Source organism: Cydia strobilella, chromosome Z (genome assembly GCF_947568885.1).
Source record: "Cydia strobilella chromosome Z, ilCydStro3.1, whole genome shotgun sequence".
Taxonomy (NCBI): domain Eukaryota; kingdom Metazoa; phylum Arthropoda; class Insecta; order Lepidoptera; family Tortricidae; genus Cydia; species Cydia strobilella.
In genome coordinates, this window is record NC_086068.1 from 26,340,895 (window position 1) to 26,361,409 (window position 20,515).

The window sequence follows — 20,515 nt, forward strand, 5'->3', positions numbered from 1 at the left end:
AGCCCTCCAGTGGTGAAGGCCGGATTCGAACCGGCGTCTTTAGCTATCGCGGCTAACGCCATGAACCCCTAGGCCACCCCGCCACGGCGGTGCCCGTCCGAATTTCTCGACTATATGCCATCTTAGTAAGACTAGGCGTCTTTGACCAAGCTCTAAGGGCAAGTAGTGCGCGCTTGCACCTCCTAAACGAACTCCTTACGGATTTACGTTGTAGCGAGAGAGACTCATGCTGCCATCTATGAACAAGTTTGAGAACAAATACAATTATTTTATTAAATATTTTGATTTGTGTTTTTTAAAGTAGTCACACTACTATATATAAATTAAAAACTGTAATAAATGTCATATATTAAAGAAAAAGTGACGAAGCCCTCCAGTGGTGAAGGCCGGATTCGAACCGGCGTCTTTAGCTACCGCGGCTAACGCCATGAACCCCTAGGCCACCCCGCCACGGCGGTGCCCGTCCGAATTTCTCGACTATATGCCATCTTAGTAAGACTAGGCGTCTTTGACCAGCTCTAGGGGCAAGTAGTGCGCGCTTGCACCTCCTAAACGAACTCCTTACGGATTTACGTTGTAGCGAGAGAGACTGGTGCTGCCATCTATGAACAAGTTTGAGAACAAATACAATTATTTTATTAAATATTTTGATTTGTGTTTTTTAAGTAGTCACACTACTATACATATAAATTAAAAACTGTAATAGATGTCATATATTAAAGAAAAAGTGATGAAGCCCTCCAGTGGTAAAGGCAGGATTCGAACCGGCGTCTTTAGCTATCGCGGCTAACGCCATGAACCCCTAGGCCACCCCGCCACGGCGGTGCCCGTCCGAATTTCTCGACTATATGCCATCTTAGTAAGACTAGGCGTCTTTGACCAGCTCTAAGGACAAGCAGTGCGCGCTTGCACCTCCTAAACGAACTACTAGCCTAGGGGTGGCCTAGGGGTTCGTGGCATTAGCCGCGATAGCTAAAGACGCCGGTTCGAATCCGGCCTTCACCACTGGAGGGCTTCGTCACTTTTTCTTTAATATATGACATCTATTTTAAATTTATATATAGTAGTGTGACTACTTTAAAAAACACAAATCAAAATATTTAATAAAATAATTGTATTTGTTCTCAAACTTGTTCATAGATGGCAGCACCAGTCTCTCTCGCTACAACGTAAATCCGTAAGGAGTTCGTTTAGGAGGTGCAAGCGCGCACTGCTTGCCCTTAGAGCTGGTCAAAGACGCCTAGTCTTACTAAGATGGCATATAGTCGAGAAATTCGCACGGGCACCGCCGTGGCGGGGTGGCCTAGGGGTTCATGGCGTTAGCCGCGATAGCTAAAGACGCCGGTTCGAATCCGGCCTTCACCACTGGAGGGCTTCGTCACTTTTTCTTTAATATATGACATCTATTACAGTTTTTAATTTATATATAGAAGTGTGACTACTTTAAAAAACACAAATCAAAATATTTAATAAAATAATGGTGGAATATATTTATTTAACTAAAATAAATTACAGAAAGAATTAAGAAAAAACTAAAAGATACTTAAACAATAAACAAATCACAAACTAAATAATAATACTAAATAATACTAAAGTAAAAATAAACTTAAAAATACTTACATAAAAGGCCCTTCTAAATTTTGCCCCCTAGGCAAAGTGCCCATCACGCAGGCGGCATTCCCGCTATTGCTAATTGCGATTCGCTGGATTGCTATAGCCAATATTTGCGCGAGAAAGCCGCCTGCGCGAGGGTCACCTGTGGCCTCCCTCAGGCGTTTGCTAAGCGCTTTGTGGAGCCCCCGTGCCCCCTTACCCCAAGGGCCTAGTGTCTCGACGCCAAAAGCCACAAACTCGTAGTGTGCGCCGAGACAACTGTATTTATTCGCCTTGAAGCGTTCTCGGACGTCAGCCGCCGCCCCGGCCTGTTTGCTGGTGGCTAAAATGTAGGACGCCGCCAACGTGTCTGCGCAGGTGGCGTCCCACACCAGCGCGCGACCCATACGCCAGGGGATCAACGACATCCCGTCGGGACGCTTGCCGTCATCCCTTGCGATCTGGGGCTCCAGAGCCGCAGAGACGTTGGCGCTGACGAGCGCTCTCCTCAGGATGTCGTTGAGCGCGGCATGACGGGATAGGCGGCCGGCGCCCGAGGAGCAGGCGAGTCCGTGATGGCCGAGGCGATCAACGGAGGCTCCACAATAGGCGCAGCTGTGGTCCACACATACATCAGCCCCGACCCGGAGACCGATAGCAATTCTAAGAGTAGTTGGGTCGATAAATGTGCCGGTGTTTGGTGATGGATAGGCGTGCAGCCATTGTCCCGACTCTGGCCTGGACACAGCTAGGAGCCTTGCGCGGTCCCTTCCCGACGACGTGTCAATTAAACCTTTCAAAACGGCAGTGGAGGCTAAGTTGTCCCAGGCCCTTTGCCTCTCGGGTCTAGATGGCACATCCGGCAATTCAGCTAGCCAGGCATTCCTGGCTTCAACCAGGCACGCTATCTCGCAGTTTGTTGCCGATGGGGCTTTGAGGATTTTACCTGCTAGAACAGACGGGCCATGGATTGAAGACAAGAATGCCGGCAGAGCCACACTCGAGATTTTCCGAGTACCAATGCCACCAAATCTTATTGGTAGAGAGGCTTGGGCCCAACCCTGATCACTAAAACGGACATTAAGGATTGATTGAAGTTGTGATTTTAAAAGAATGTCGAGTGGTTGGACCAAATTAGTGCATTTCCAAATCGGGCAACAACGGAGTAAGTATGTAAATTTGGGAACCAGTAAACAAAATTTTAAAATAAATAGGGCGGAGTAGCTACTAATTTTGGCTAAGCGTTGCGAGTTATCACGAAATTTTGAAAGAGATTTAGCCAAAACAGATGGAATGGCCTCATCAAAGATTGGTGAATCGAGTAAATGAAGATTATCCTTAGACAAAACTTTAATGTTTAAGGCCAAATTCGTGAAATTTTGAAGTACCTGGTGTGCCAAAGAAGGTTCTAGATTTTCAGAAATAAATAATTCACATTTATCAAGATTAAGTTTGGATGGATAAATCTGCCAGGACTGTTTGTGAATCTCCACCGAGGGTGCCGTCATCCAAGTACCATACGTTTAACTTGGACGTAAGACTATGGATAATCGGGTTTATAGCCAGACTAAATATGGCGGGGTCCAGAGGATCGCCTTGTTGGCAACCCACGGCCGAGAGGATTTCCTTATCTTTGTGGACTAGTTTGGATGGACTATGGTAGCATTGCAATAGGAAATTATAAATCTCTGGTACATGAATTTTAATTTTATTAAGTAGTGTGTCCCTGTTAACCGAGTTGAATGCGTTTTTTACGTCTATCTGTATGAGGACCTCACATGAGTCGGTTTGAATAAAAGTACGTACCGCATGGACTGCAGCCTCGCAGCCTCCACAAGTACCGAAACCAACCTGTACGGGCTCGAAAAGATTTTGTAATTTAGCCCGTGTATGTCGTACGCAAACTTTGGCAGAAACCGACGGAATGTGGAGCCAACAGCAATTGGGCGCACGCCACCATCTTTCTTAGAAAGGGCTATGAGGTTAGCTCCATAAATAACAGCCGTCACGTCCTGGCAGACATCCCCTAAAAGCATAAGGTTTATAAGTTTTGAAATGCTCTCAATTAGTTTTTCACCAGCTACTCCAGTGCCGTGACTAGTGAGGTCTTGAAGATGTTGGGCGGAGATGCCATCCAAGCCTGACGCCGACCCTTTTGTGAAGGATGCGAGAACTGATGTTACGTCTTCGGTTGAGGCGTGCAGACAAGCTGGAGGATCTGAAGGAGTGTCGACAAATATAGGGATGGAAGGGCCTGGGGGATGTTTAGCATGTAACGCAGCTGCCGTTTCTGGGGTGTCGGGTGCGAGTGAATCATTTGAGAAAAGGAGACGCGCAGCTCCTTTAAGGTCGCCATCATGTACTTTATCCTTGACTTTTTTGCACAAATTAAATCTATTGCTCCGATCTCCGGGTGACCTTGTGGCTGCAGGCAACTCAGACGCCAGGATATTTTTTTTTATTTTCTGAGTAAGGCTAACATTGTCATTATTGTCAGAAACATATAAAATTTTGAAAGAAAAAGTTAAGAGGTCGCGCCACGAATCTATGCTATTGTTATTCAAACAGTTGTTTATGGTAGTAGTTAGAGCTTCAGCCACCGCGGGCCTAGCACCACGCGGTATGCGCTTTATTAAAGGCGTTGACTGTTTGAGCTTACCGAGAAGAGTTTGGAGCGGAATTTCTAGCTGAGGTGGTGATGTTGAAGAGCAGTGGGTGTCTTGGGGACTTGGAGCGGAAGGAACTGGGCACACGCGAACGTGGTGGATCCGAGACTGATGTATGTGTAGTCCTTTTGATGTTGTGAAAGTCCTTTTACATACGCAGCAGCATTCCATTGATTAATGGTGGTGGTAAAGTTGGGCTGCTGTTAGGTTACAAGTAATTAAAAATACTTAAAATACTTACTATAAAACAATAATTATGTTAGCTTAAGGTAACTTCTTAAATAGAAAATAATAAATTAATAATAAAAATCACTTTAAAAGTCAAAAACATGACACAATATAATTAGACGTTGTCACAGTGGGTACAGGGTCGCAGCCCCTGCGTGTATGCAAACCTCCTTTCTTGAGTTTTCAGCCCAACGGCGGCAGAGGCTGCATTTACAAGTAACAAAGATGATCGTATTACTCGAAAGTACTTTATGCGGGTGTCCTTAAAACATTCACTGCCAACGCCAACGTTTTCGTAGCGCTACACGCGTAGCCGATCTCAGCGTTTTCCCGCTTTGTAGAGGAAAGCTACTATAAACAGAGCGCCCGCGGAGCGGGTTCCCAGCACTCGAGTTAAATTCGAACTGTTCGAGCGGGGGAACTTTCTTTATAAATTATATATATATTACATGAAGCAGACATGAAGGCTTCAGCACAAATTGTCGCAAAAGGGGAATTTTTCAGAATTTAAATTGTAATATATTTTCTCCAAAAAAAATTCCGACTGACGGCTGAACTGTCATATGTCATATAATTGTATTTGTTCTCAAACTTGTTCAAATTTTAATAGTTAAAACAGTTAGTATTGTGTGTTGCATCTGTCATACTGCCGGCCGCCCCTCGGCCCTCGCCCCGGCCGCGGGCGGCGCGGCGGGCGGGCCGGCCGGGCCGCGCACCGCGCAGGCGGTCGGGCGCGCCGGTGCCCGCCAGTCTGACCAATTAAAGAAGGCTCCCTTTCCATGCATATTATTAGCAATCAGTTACCTTCTTAACTCAGTCGGATAATATGAGCCAAAAATCGGTGGAATAAAAACGTCGTTTTGAGCAAGTGTGTTGAAAATAACTATTTTGCCTATACTTAAACGGAATCGCTACAATTAGAAAATTTAAAATTTAGAACAATTGCGTTGCGAGACTTGCATCTTTTTAACCGACTTCAATTTCATAGTAGGAAGAGGTTCTGTATTCGGTTGTGGCTTTTTTTTTATGTATGTTCACCGATTACTCCGAGACCCGTGGTCCGATTTAAGTAATTCTTTTTCTGTTCGAAAGGAGCTACATCCAAGTTGATCCCAAATTAATCTGGTTCTGATCTGATGATGGGATCCCTGAGGAATTGAGGGAACTCCTCAATTTTAAAGGCACATGTATGGTGATTTGGGTGTTTTCATAAGCAACTTGAGCATTTTTCTCTCGAAAACGACCAATTTGATGAAGTGGACTTGATGATGATGATTGTTTTGATGATAGTGATGATGATTTTTTTAATGTAGGATGTTCAGCGATTACTCCGAGACCCATGGTCCGACTTGAAAAATTCTTTTTTTGTTTGAAAGGAACTACCTCCAAGGTGGTCCCACATTAATCTGGTGCTGTTCTGATGATGGGATCCATGAGGAATTGAGGGAACTCCTCAATTTTTAAAGGCACATGTTTGGTGATTTGGGTGTTTTGTAAAGCAACTCGAGCATTTTCTCTCGAAAACCACCAATTTAATGAAGTGGAGCTGATGATGATGATTGTTTTGATGATAATGATTTCAGCGATTACTCCGGCACCCATGATCCGATTTGAGTAATCTTTTTCTGTTGGGGTCTGGGGTTAGGGGTCGGGAATGGCGGTTGAAGGGTTGGTGGTTTAGGGTCGAGGGGTTCAGTGATCGGGGGTTGATGTGCTGTGAGGTTGAGTGATCGGGGGGTTTTAGGGATTGGGTCAGTAGGGGGGCGGAGAATGGATTTAGTGACAGGAATGATTTCCCAGACGGACTCGAGGAAAATTCTGATTATTTAATAATGTTAACGAATTTAGAGTTAAACATGATTATGTTTTTCATTCATGTGACGCGCTCTTAACAATGTCTTAAAACTAAAAATGGAAAAATAAAAACTTATAAAAAAAGATTAACCGACTTCAAAAAGGATGAAATAAAATATTATCCTTTTTAGGGTTCCGTGTTTAAGTATATGCGTTACCAACGGATATGTTTGAAGTCGGTGCCAAGTCAAGTAGTAACAATACCAGTCAAAAATAATCAGCTTTATGTCTATAAATCCCATTACAACTGTACTAATATACTAATATTATTCTGTCTGCCTCTTTGTTACCTTTTCATGGCTAAACAAATGAACCGCTTTAGCTGAAATTTGGCATGAAGGTTCCTTGAATTGTTTTATATTCTGAAATGTAGTCCTTTGGATAAGCGACAGAAAATAACTCAGTCCCAATCCCACACTTGCGTGCTATTGACTCTTCAAAAATTAGTAAGAAATGCTCTTTAAAAATACGACGACAAATAAACGCATTAGATTTACACTAATAAATAATGTGCCGACAAGCATGGTACGAACTGCGCCAAGAAGGTTCAACCGTGTGTTCTGTTCTGAGGTGTGTTCTTAAATACCCACAGAAAGTTCATTTACTGTCGTCGTGTAACGCTGCGTCTTACATAGGCGAACACTCGCGAACGCGAAGCGAAGCGACGCGGCGCGGCGCGGCCGGCCCAAGGCGTTCGCGTTCGCAACGAGATCGCCCACGTAGGACACTTCTATAGGTATCAAAGGATTAATTAAGGCGCCGTGCCGCGCCGCTTCGCGTTCGCGTGTTGTTCGCCTACGTAGTACGCTGCGTTAGGCAATCCAACGTACATACTTATATAGCCGCATCCTTAAAGAATTGCACCAAAATCACTATGAATATATGGTTCAAAATTTGGCTTGGCACCGACTTCAAGCATATCAGTTGGTAACGCATATACTTAAACACGGAACCCTAAAAAGGATAATATTTTATTTTATCCTTTTTGAAGTCGGTTTATCTTTTTTTATAAAAGTTTTTATTACATGTAATGTTTTTGATGGGATCTCATCTATTTTTGTAGGTAGTCCTTCTTTTCGGGTACTACTGCTAAGTACGTCAACAACCACTTTTCTCAAAGCTCATACTCAAACCCATCCCACACTATACTCGTACTCATACCTATACAATACTCATGGCCATTACCAAACTATACTTGTATTCATACAATCCTCATACCCAAGTACCTACCCATCCCACACCATACCCGCTATCATACCTATACCATATTCATATCCTTACCATACTCATAACCATACCATCGCATACTCATACTATACACATCTTCATACTCAAATCGTACATCCTATTATTTGTAGGAGTATTTGTAGGAACTGCAAAAGTAACTTTGTAATAGCATATATATATTTATATGGGACTACAAACCTACTTATGCAGTTCTTAAATCTTTAAAACGCGACAGATATTGCAACAATTTTAGGATTTTTATGGCTTGTTAAGCTAAAAACTACTTATGTTTAAAATTTGAAACTCGTGGGTCTGCTAGAAGTAGGTACCTTAGAATTATGATGATCGTGAGTGAGTGAGTGAGTGTGTCAGAGACAAAACTAAGGAACTTTGACGTGCAATAATTCTTAAACTAAAAGTTGAATGTTCTAAGGGCATATATAGGTATTTAAGCCATATTAGGCCCCATATGTCACTGAAAATTCAGGGTTCTAGCTTTAGCCAGCACAAAATTACAGGACGTTGAAAATGGCCTGAATGGCTTCGAGAAAAGGATGGCACGGCCGTGCCTCTTTATTTTGCTCAACTTGGCGGGGGCACTGCCGTGCCCCCAAATATGTATTTAAAATTATATTAATTTATGTTATATTTGTATAGCGCCAAGTCTCATGAAGTACATGCTGGCTGGTCGGTTCATAAACTGTCTGTCTTCGTCCGCTGTCTGTCGTGAACTGGTCGTCAACTGGTCATGTGACTGGTCGTGACTGGTATTGTTGACGTCGGTCGTTTCAATATTCCAAATATGTATGTCATATGTAAACCGTTAACCCAGTGTCAAATTGTACTGGTAACCGTGGTAACTCCAGGTTCCACCGGCTAACCCCGGGTTAGTGGAATGATGCAAGTGGCGCTTAAAGAGGTTGTTACACCTTCCTGAATTTAGTAACTGACGAGAAGGATGCCGCAGTGAGACACAGTGGAGATATCTCTACGTATTGCTGCGTCCCTGACATCAGTTAGGTACCTACTAAATTCAAGAAAATGTAAAAAGCTTATTGTAAATAATTTTGAAGGACTTTCGATACAGACGACGGACTAACAAGTAGGGTGGTGTCTTTTTGCATTATATTTATTACGATTCGATTTTGACTTTTCGTATCTAATACATTCTATGGGGTAAGGAAATCCGATGTTAGTAAAGTAAGTGAATGGCGGCCGGCAAACACCATTCATAGCATGGCACACGTCATGCAGACCGCATCAGTGGTAGGTGCAGCCTTCCTACCGTCGGCTTGAATGAATGCGGAGTACTGGAGCGATCGATACTCGCTGCGGCATCGCGGTGCCCTGTGACGTCACGTACGCGGCCCCCGCAATCCTCCCCCCCTTTCTCCGCCACGTGCTCGGGTGCACGGGGTCGGTCGGTCCCGGCCCCGAATCGATGCTTCGTGGGGTCCACCGTGCCTGTGCTGACTGCTGTGTCCCCCCTTCCTGCCTCTTTCCCATCCCCTTTACATGATAACACCCTAAATTCTGACTAGGACACAATTTCGTATTTATAAACATGAAAATACTATTCCTACAGTGATTGCGATTAAGAATGGTTTCCTGCTTGATAATCTAGTTAGGTATAAGTAGGTAATTCTGCTGTTTTTAACTCTTTTTATTTATTATCATTCTATACCTACTATTAACTTCAAAATAACGAAGCAATAAGTGAATTTTAGTTCAATGTTGTATTTTATTTAGGTACATTCGTTTTTTCTATGCCTACATACCATACATACATACCTACACACATACCTGCATACATACCTACATGCTAACATAAGAGATGCAACACGAATGTTTGGGAAAATACAGCACAGTGAATAGTAACCCCGGACATTACAAAGCGGTTACCATAATTCGAGATTGACATACCTAGTTAATTCATTAAAGAAAAGTATTAATAATAACCGTAACAAAACATACCTACGACCCACGACAGAGGACGCTGGTTCGACTGGAGGCCTTGGTCACTTTTTCTTAGTATATGACATTTATTTCAGTTTATATCTACGATGTTTCACTGAATGATCTTCCAAGAATGGAATGGATTCATAAAATATAATTCTAATTTAGCCGAATTAACAAAAAATCGTGTAAAATTAATCAAAGCATCGCAAAAAAACAAAAAATACAGCTAAGACATTGAACTAGACTAGAACATTATACAATCTGGGCAAAGTCGACCTAATGGAACCCGGGGAGGGTGCTGTGCTGATGGTAAATAATTTTTAAGAAAAAAAACCGACTTCAATGGGGGATGCCGCTGAAAGTTTACTTATTGTTGATGGTGCACTCTTAGATTCCAGACAATGAAATGAAAAAGACAGCATTTTTTGCCTAATTATCCTAATCCATCTCTTGCCTAATTTTGCCTAATTGCCTAATTATTATAATATTGCCTAATAATGTAGAAAAGGAGGTAAAAGCCACCCACTTTTCTAGTAGCATTTCGTTTTTGTAACGGTCGCAGTTCTAACCTAACCTACTTTTCTGATAGCATTTCGTTTCTGTAAGGGTCACAGTTCTAACCTAACCCACTTTTCTAGTAGCATTTCCGGGTCCGGGTCTGGGTCCGGATCCGAGTCCAGGTCCGTGTCCAGAGTTCGGTCCGGGTCCGGATCCAAGTTTGGGTCTAGGTCCATAAGGAAGAGAACAAATCGCCAAACATGAACTATGTGTCATTGAAGTGTTCCATTCTGATCATCATCAGCAGTTCCACTTCATCAAATGTCACTTTTTTAAATGTAAATGCTGGATTTGTTGATGAAAATACAAAAATCACAATATGTATGCCTTTCACATTTGAGGAGTTCCCTCGCTTCCTCATGGGTCTCATCATCAGAACTCGAGCTTGACAAAAATATGTCTTAAAAACCTAAGTTGCTTAACAAACATAAAGAAGAGGACAAATCGCCAAACGTAAATTATGCGTTATTAAAGAGTTCCATTCTGATCATCATCAGCAGTTCCACTTCATCAAATGTCACTTTTTAAAATGGAAATGCTGGATTTGTTGATAAAAATACAAAAATCACTATATGTATGCCTTTCACATTTGAGGAGTTCCCTCGATTCCTCATGAATCCCATCATCAGAACTCGAGCTTGACAAAAATGTTTCTTGAAAACCTAACTTGCTTAACAAACATAACGAAGAGGACAAATCGCCAAACGTGAACTATGCGTCATTGAAGAGTTCCGTTCTGATCATCATCAGCAGTTCCACTTCATCAAATGTCACTTTTTAAAATGGAAATGCTGGATTTGTTGATAAAAATACAAAAATCACTATATGTATGCCTTTCACATTTGAGGAGTTCCCTCGATTCCTCATGAATCCCATCATCAGAACTCGAGCTTGACAAAAATGTTTCTTGAAAACCTAACTTGCTTAACAAACATAACGAAGAGGACAAATCGCCAAACGTGAACTATGCGTCATTAAAGAGTTCCGTTCTGATCATCATCAGCAGTTCCACTTCATCACATGTCACTTTTTTAAATGTAAGTGCTTGATTTGTTGATGAAAATACTAAAATCACTATATGTATGCCTTTAACATTTGAGGAGTTCCCTCGATTCCTCATGGATCCCATCATCAGAAATGCGTTTTGACAAAAACGGGACCAATCTGTATATATATATACTTACAATCAAAACAAGAATTTTCAAAATCGGTCCAGAAATGACGGAGTTATGGAGTAACAAACATTAAAAAAAAATACATACAACCGAATTGATAACCTCCTCCTTTTGAAATCTTGAAGTCGGTTAAAAAAGGACATTATGGTCAGGAAACTCAGGAATCAAGTAGTGTCGTTAGGTCCGGACAAGGGGCGTCTGATATCTTGGACTGAATAGTTTTTTTTAACGACATTTAAGTAAAGAGTCCTATTGTCATCACTGCAAGATCCTGGATAAAAACGGTCATTTGCGAATAGGACTCGCGCGTCGGTTATTAAATATGCAGTACATGTTTCTTTATTATCATCAGCCCTCGGAAATTTCATAGCACAGTAATACAAAAGTGAGCTATGGAGTCGATCGACCGTCTAAGTAATTTATTTAGGTACTTACGTAGTACCAAAGATAGTAATAACTCCGTAATAGATGGATACAGTCTAATGAAAAAACGTGCCTCGAAAATAAAGAAAATTTGATTCTCGATCAGAGGGCGCTACTAGCTTTGGCCTACTGTCGTATAGATGGCGTTGACGGTTTCGTTTGTTATTTAACAATTTTAACGCATATCAGTGAATGAACATGGGTCAAAATCATAAAAATAATTAATGCAAATAAAAAAAATCATTTATCCATATTTAAATACATTTTATCGTATTTTTATAAATCTTCATTTTTAGTTTAAAGTGTGTCGATAGATGGCAGTGAATTTACTGTGGTTACAAAATCTACTATGACAGTACCGCTCTATCTTATTATATCCTCTTTGGTAGTACGTATTATTATTATTATACACTACTTACTTTATTTAACAATAAACACAATTTCACAGAGGCACATGGCACATTGCAGTGAACCCCGCACTAGGCATGGCCTATATCGCGGGTCAAGGTCATCACGAGTTACCAATATTATAATTATGTACCTATATTAAACATAAAGATAAGAAAGAAAGAGGAGTGTGAATTGTGAACTTGTATGTGTGTAAGCTTGTTGTGAGGAGGGAGTGAAATGTGTGTGTGTGTGTGTGTGTGAAATCTAAAGGTGTATAATGTAGGTATATAATGTAAAAGTCTGTTTGGATTAATTTGTGTTCGAGCGTTATGAAAAAGGGAATAGAAGAACTCGAAAAGGAATGAAGAATTAATCCTATGAATACGTAGTGTTAGGAATCTCTTGGGAAGGTTTCAGAATTTTTTCTGAGTCCTCATAGTTCCAGGACTTTAGCAGGTTTAGTATACGATTTTTTGCCTCATTTACGTTACAGTGCCTAATGTCACAAATTTTAACTACGTAGGTACGTCAAAGTGATATGGGTACTTTCACTCGAGTGCAGAACACTTCTTTTCATTTCGACTGTGAGGAAAGTAAAATATGTAGGTACATAGTTAGACCAGCTAGGGATCCCGTTGTTTGACATAATAGTGGCTTGGCGAAACAGGCTTTAGGTTACTTTTCGCTCATGTCGTCGCAAATATGGACATATTTTGGTATCATAAATGCACTGTCCATCCATTCAGTCATTTTCAATTTAGAGCAGTTCAGTCAACTGTGGATTGTGAAATTTTTGAACGTTTTCTATTAATTTGTTAGACGAAGTAGTGAAAATGTTACAGTATGTTATATATAGGTATTTCTAATCTACTCACAAAGCCCTTTCAGTTGATACCCCACATGGTATGATTAAAAAAAAAAGTGAAAAACTTTGTTATATATATAATCAAGCTTTTCAATCTCGTACCTTAACCTAAGCAACTCAGCAAGCTTCGTTGCTTAAACACGGTACTCGACTGAAAAGCTCTCTATTATATCACGATTGTATAAAATACTATTTTCTACTCGTCGAGTATAATCTGTGTATTACGAATTCACATACAGCACTACAACCTTACTCTTTTCAACGTTGGATAGTCTATGGCACTTCCGACTCAAGCATAAGAATTTTATCGATACGGTTTAGTCAATTATAAAAATTTTGAAAATAGAACTTCATACATTTCAGTAAAATATTTCTTGTGTAAGGAGACTCTATTCAATGCAAATTAGCCTACTTAAACACGTGAAAGCCCACCTCGTGAGCCTCTTCAGGGGATTCGTAGGATGCTCCAAATATAAACACGTAATTCTTCTTCATAGGTTTAATCATTAACTTTTACCAACTTTTACAATCATTTCTCTCTTAGCGACAGACAAGAGCTTGACCGTCAGAAAATTCTAGAAACAGGATTGCCACAGATAACATATATACGTTCTACGCGCCAAAAGTGATGTTTCGGCGGGCCTGTCATTCTTAATATAATCTAATGTTGGTACAACGTATTAATCATACAATTTATTAACAAATGTTACATTGTCAAGACTGGAATAATACAGAATGAAATGAGTACAGAAAATAGAAATGCTAACACTCGGCTAATCCTGACATAAAACGCGCCTCGCGTTTTTGATGGTTAGACAGACATAATCTACATTACACATAATGCACAATAAAACAATTAGCAATAGAAAACAATAAAAATTAATCAACTACATCACTACAGGCATTCCTCCAATACCTGCAACGACTCACTCTTATAGACTACATCAATGCATGTGTTCAGATATCATTGACTCACTGTTACTCTACATCATTGCAGCTATTTATCTACAATGACTCACTGTGTTGGGTGTATGTAACATATACATAACTCGCTCTTAATTTTTATCATTACAATGACTTCTGTAATGATTCGCTCTTTTGTATCATATAACCAAGGATATTCATAAATTTACTTTATAATATTAATTCACATGTCACTTAGACTTCTCACTTACAATTATGTATAAATATTTTTCTTTTCACTAAATTATCTGGCACATCATTACATAACTTTTGTAATGACTCGCTCTTTTATATCAAAATAATCAGACATTCAAAAATACACTATTCAGTATAAATTCACTAAGGCTTCTGTATCACAAACAATTATAAAATACTTTTCTTTTTTTTTAATTCTCTGGCTTATTTTAGACATTATCACGGATACGTACATGCTTATAATAGTATCACAAGACTCTCTTATTCGCTCAATAATAAATTGTTACAACTACACATATTTTGGTCATTGACTTGGCGTTTTTCTCTAATCTATTTACACATCACAAAAGTAATCAGGTAGTATTCTAAACCGTATAATGTACATTCATATCAGTCTCTTGTGTCTCAAGTTATTATCACAACTGTAATTATGTTTACTAATCATTAAAAATTAGCAATAGATCTGAAACTAATAAGTTTTCACATTTATCACTTTTTTTCCTTTATCATATATCACAACATTATCATATATCAATTGCTCTGATTGTAACCTTTGTCTTCACATTAATCATTACTGAAAACTAACCAAGGGTGCAACTTATCTACCGCATAAGTTCCCTTGTACGGCTTACCACCTTGTTTACGTGTGATCGGAGTATCTTCCACTTCGTACCGGTCGTTATCCTGAGTGAATAGTTGTAATTTTTCATTCTCTCCCACAACCTCAGGCTTTTGTAAAAATATCAACTCGTCATTTGTTTTAAAGGCCATACATAACATGAGGCTGTTCAGTAAATGTCTGTCCAACTAATATAGGTGCCAGCAAATACTGATCGGGTACAATTAAAATTTTAACCTCCCCTCTGACGCTGTCTATTTCTAAAGTCACTGCTTTTCTGCCTAAAGGCTTAACTAACGAATTTCCGAATCCCTTCAATAAAGGTAAGTCGCTAAGGTCCCAATCAGTGAGCAAATTTCGAGCATTAGTTTCTCTCATCAGGGTAGACCGGCTACCAAAATCAACATATGCCTGACACTGTATCCCATTAACATGAATGGACTTAAAATATTTCTCATTTCCATCTGTAGAGTTATCAAAATTGTCAATGCATAATATTGTTTTTTCTACATTTAAGTTCTGCCGTTCCTTATCATTGCTACTACCTGAATCGGCTTTTTTACGGCAGTCTTTTGTTTCGTGGCCTAGCTTGTAACAGTAAGTGCATTTTTTTAGTGGTTTAGTACACCTAATACTAATATGCCCTACCTCATTGCAGTTAAAACATCTTAGAGGCTGTGTGTTTGAATCATTGGTTTTATTTTGACCATGTACAGTTTTGTTTAATGGCACGTTCTTACTGCGCATAAGATTATTTGTATCGGTTAAAGAAACAGTACGCAGATAGTTTAGTAGTTGTTCTGGTTTTTCAAACATACAAGCACCGGCACTCATCCGTACAAATTTGTCATCAATACCATGGATTATGCATCCAACAGCCTTTTGGCCGGATACCTCACACTTATTTACTAAAGCCATTTTATCATAATAATAATTTTCTAAGGGCTGTCCGATCCTACAACGAAGTTTCAACATGTTTGTTAAGAGGTCTCCATAATTCTCATTAATTAGAAAAGCTGTTTTTAACTTTTCTGTCCATTCAGTCCATGTAAATAATACTGATGGCAGTCCTTGGTACCATTTTTTGGCTAAGCCGCTTAATTTTAGTATGGCATAATGACAAATTTGTCGGTCATTCCAATGGTATATCTGGGCACATTCATTTACTTTGGTCAACCAGGTAAGTATAGTTTGGCTATTATCACTAGGGTCAAATTCTGGCACCACACTGTGTGAGACTGGAAAGTTATTAGACCCAAAAGAGAATGGTATCGGTGGTGTTTGAGTCTTATGACGGTCTGACTGGCAACAACTATGTGAGCGAGACGGATGATCCCTATGACACTCTCTACCCTTACGTTTACGTTTGTGTGTCCTATCATGCGACCTGCTCATACACCTATAATGTGTATCAGTACTAGTACTTGACTTTCTCTTCCCTCTTCTGTCACGCTTCCTACTACGACTTCGAGATCTTCCCATTTTACACTTTCACTGTTGCAGCCCGACAAAATAAATCAAATAATCAAATATAATGAAAGTTAATACCAGTAATTCAGGGTGAAGTTCAAAGTAGACAATTATTATTAAATTGACAGTCTCTGGAAATAATTAAAACAAATTGCTACAGCTATCTATGATAGAATACCTAACTACATAACAATTTATCTTCTTCCTTGTAGTCGAATATTTACAGAATGATCTTACAACATATTCCGGTCACCGTCAAGATGCACACAAAGGGCTCAACAAATGTTTTTATTCAATCAGTAGTATCTCAGCTATTATAGTTAGTTAATATAGGCGTCCAGATCCCAAAAAAAAAAAACACGCACACACAAACGCCAGACTCCACGAAACATGCTATTGTAAGTACGTTCACAACACAAAACACACACCAACGGCGTCTTATAGAAAAAGCTTGGTTAGATAGTGTAAGTAGAATAGTTTGTTCGCATAGGTTAGTTTTCGTTATTCAGACATCCCTTTTCCGTCTCTGAGCTCAATTACTAAGCAATCACTCCGCTAATTGCCAAAACACGGTGAATACAGATGCAAATAAATGGAATTCTCTGACCTTAGTTGCCGATTCATGGAAATCTTGTCCTTCACAGCAATCACAGCTAGGCGGGCGTCGGTTTCAAAAAGCAAGCTGCTCCGATTCATCCCGACTTCTGAATTGAAAGCCCACCTCGTGAGCCTCTTCAGGGGATTCGTGGGATGCTCCAAATATAAACACGTACTTCTTCTTCATAGGTTTAATCATTAACTTTTACCAACTTTTACAATCATTTCTCTCTTAGCGACAGACAAGAGCTTGACCGACAGAAAATTCTAGAAACAGGATTGCCACAGATAACATATATACGTTCTACGCGCCAAAAGTGATGTTTCGGCGGGCCTGTCATTCTTAATATAATCTAATGTTGGTACAACGTATTAATCATACAATTTATTAACAAATGTTACATTGTCAAGACTGGAATAATACAGAATGAAATGAGTACAGAAAATAGAAATGCTAACACACGCTGCTGCGTCGCATCTGCTTTGTGATTTGGTGGCCAAGAATTGCTTCATATTTCATAAACGCGTATGTGACACCCTTCATATAGCAACATCCATATCCTACGAAAACCGCTTACCGTTGCTTGTTAGTCTCCATAGGCTACGGTGGCCAAAATCGAGAAAAAAACTGTCTTAAAATTGAATTTAGCGCGGAGCAGGTACCAGGGCCTCATGAGTTACGAGGAGGTGTCGTTGACCAACCCGCCGGGGGCGCCGGACCCGCGGCGGCCGCGGCCGGGGCGCGTACGAGTATGAAGGTATCGCAGGCCGCGGCAGCTCGCGTATCTTAATTAGCTGTATACTTTTGGTTTGTTTACCTAGGTATATGATTCTACTAGTTGAAACTATATTTTTTTTTGTCTCGTAGAAAAAGTATTGTATACAATAGTAATATAATCAAGCTTTTCAATCTCGTACCTTAACTTAAGCAACTCAGCAAGCTTCGTTGCTTAAACACGGTACTCGACTGAAAAGCTCTCTATTATATCACGATTGTATAAAATACTATTGAAATATGTCTCACGATAGTTTAAGTGCGAAACTTTGTTCTGCCGACTTTTTGAATTCCACTCTGGCCCAATTCGTAACTGGCTACATACAAGGAATTTTAAATTCCTGTTTTGTAGCTAGTTACCAAATTTAGTTATCAAGCGGTAACACGCTGGCCCAATACGTAACCGGCTTCAAATTAACTGGGAATCTTGATTCCCATTCTGTAGCTGGTTACGAAATTTTGGTTACCAAACGGTACTAAAGGGAGTACTCGTACCTATGAACTGAAATAATTCTAAAACTAAAAAAAAATCTTAGGCATTGTTAAGTAATTTGCATGAACGGTAATTTATTTAATACAATCGGAGTCGTTACTAAAATATGATTCAAATTTTAGATCGCAACAGACTAGCATTTGTAGTAACAATATCCGTATGAATTTAGTTTATAAAGTCTATACGATTTCAGTAAATTTCTATAATATAATAGATTAGGGTTTTGTTAAGTTTTGTCCAAACAAAAGCTAATCTAGTTCAGTTCGCATCTGAACCATATCAGTATAGCCTTTGTAAATACGCGGCCGGGGCGCGTACGAGTAAGAAGGTATCGCGGGCTGCGGCAGCTCGCGTATCCTGTATACTTTTAGTTTGTTTACCTATATAATTCTACTAGTTGAAAGTGTTATTTTTTTTGTCTCGTAGAAAAAGTATTGTATACAATAGTGATATAATCAAGCATTTCAATCTCGTACCTTACCTTAAGCAACTCAGCAAGCTTCGTTGCTTAAACACGGTACTCGACTGAAAAGCTCTCTATTATATCACGATTGTATAAAATACTATTAAGTGTGAAGAGGAGTTTAAAACGAATATGTTTTTAAATTTTGTTGTTTTACTTCGGAATGGTGTCAATGAATAATGAATACCATAAATGAATTCAGCAGCCCCGATTTATACGAAAACAATACCAAACACGGCCCAGCAGCTTCATTGATATAGATATCAAGATAACATTGAGAGCCCTAAATAAACTTTCAAGAGCGGACATATCAAAAACTGTACAAAATATCGAAAAACTTGACTAAATAAAACTTGTAACAAATTGAATCAACTTTCATTTTGTAGTAACCATGTCGCTAAGACGCATAGTTTACGATATATAGTCGAAAAACCGAAAAATGGGACCTTTCCCTCCCCCCCCCCCCCCCCCTTGACATGTTCACCTCCTAACTAGTCCAAACAAAGTTACGAAGTCAAAAAATGTGTTCCAAGCATTTCCCTCTATAAGTTTCAGCATTCGTTGCCTGGCTTATTAGGTAGTCGTGTAATTTCCATTCTGATATTTAACTCTCGATCCCATAAATAAATATCCTTTTAGTACTTTGATAGTTCAGTGAAAGCTATTTCAATAAACTAATTAAAGACATAGAATATATCTTATTCTATTGTTAGTACAAAGTTTCAGAGCAATCTAGCTAGTAGTTTTAAAATGAGAGCGGAACTACTTACGTTTGTATGGAGAGCCGAGGTTGCCGGGGTTTAAACCCTTAAAGCGTTTAGCGCGCCTCTATTGTCAAGGCGCAAGAGTGCGTGTTCACCACCTCGGCCACTCCGATATATCGATATAATGGCGGTTGTATTTATTTATGTCGTCGAATTAGTATGTCGATAATAGTTGATTTTATATTAATTTTGTGTTTTCAGATAAGGCGAGCCAGCGCGACGAGAGCGGCGGCGCCGGCTGCGAGCACGCGCTTGCGCGCGCTGTGTGGCGCGGCCGGTTGCCCGCGCGCTCCCCGCCGCCCTGCCACGTGTGAGCGTCGCTCACACACGCCGACCCCTCGTGACCCACACGTCTCCTGGACCCATCACCCGACACCAGTGTTGAACGTGAACTATTAGGTGCTTCACTTTTATCTCAAGCGAACCATTAGGTAGTAATATAGCGCCGAAATGTTTGAAAGTAAGCTTGAAAGCTTGCTGAAAAATGATATACATATTAAGCTGCTATGACTGGCTATGTGCTACATATTAGTCAGGGATAGCGGGAAGCGCGTTTTGCTCGTCGGCCCTGATTGTAAATACGAACAACTTCTATGACACCTAAAATGGTTCTTCGTGAATATATCAATATGCCTATAGAAGTATTCGTTCTGTACATGAACCTAAAGTATCGCTTTCTGCTTATCCATATAGTTAATTTGTAAATAGTATAAGATGGTAGCGGCTCGCGCGCCATCCTCCTGAATATGGACAACCGAAAGTGATGTCATGGAGAGAATCATTCTGTGGAACTTCTCTCCTCTTAGAGGTCTAAATTTGTACTTTATATGACTCAGTTTAAGACAAGACACATTGATTTGTTTGATAAAATCAGTGCTAGCTTCCGAGACAATTCAATAGTTGACTGTGATGGCCTAATCCGAATATTGGCCCTGGTAACCACTGGAGATAACTTCAACCTAAAAAGTAATCTTGTGTATCTCCGGACGTAGTTGGCTATCGGCGTTTTTATAATAATTTAAAGGACAAAATTATATGACCAGGGTATTTCACCACGGTGACAGGTGCGACAATTGTCGACATCACTGTTACTGACGTCACAGGCCTCCATAGGCTACGGTTACTACCACCGGGCGGGTCGTATTCCTTTTTGCCACCATCATTGTATTATTTAAAAAAAACTATTATGTCGGCAAAAAATAGGTAAGTTTATGATGATGATAATGACAATTGTCACA

General features: G+C 40.0%; 1 protein-coding gene and 1 non-coding gene across 2 annotated transcripts in view; one reads left to right on the top strand and one right to left on the bottom strand.

Moving 5' to 3' along the window:
• Window positions 1-20,315, top strand: part of LOC134753995 (probable serine/threonine-protein kinase mps1) — a 29,087-nt gene extending 8,772 nt beyond the window's left edge. The window contains exon 3 of the mRNA XM_063690037.1: window positions 19,479-20,315. The gene's annotated coding sequence lies outside the window, so the exon portion shown is untranslated. The remainder of the gene's footprint in view (window positions 1-19,478) is intronic.
• Window positions 378-450, bottom strand: Trnap-cgg (transfer RNA proline (anticodon CGG)). Its single transcript has one exon. It is a non-coding gene; the product is annotated as a tRNA-Pro (tRNA).
• Window positions 20,316-20,515: the final 200 nt, after the last annotated feature.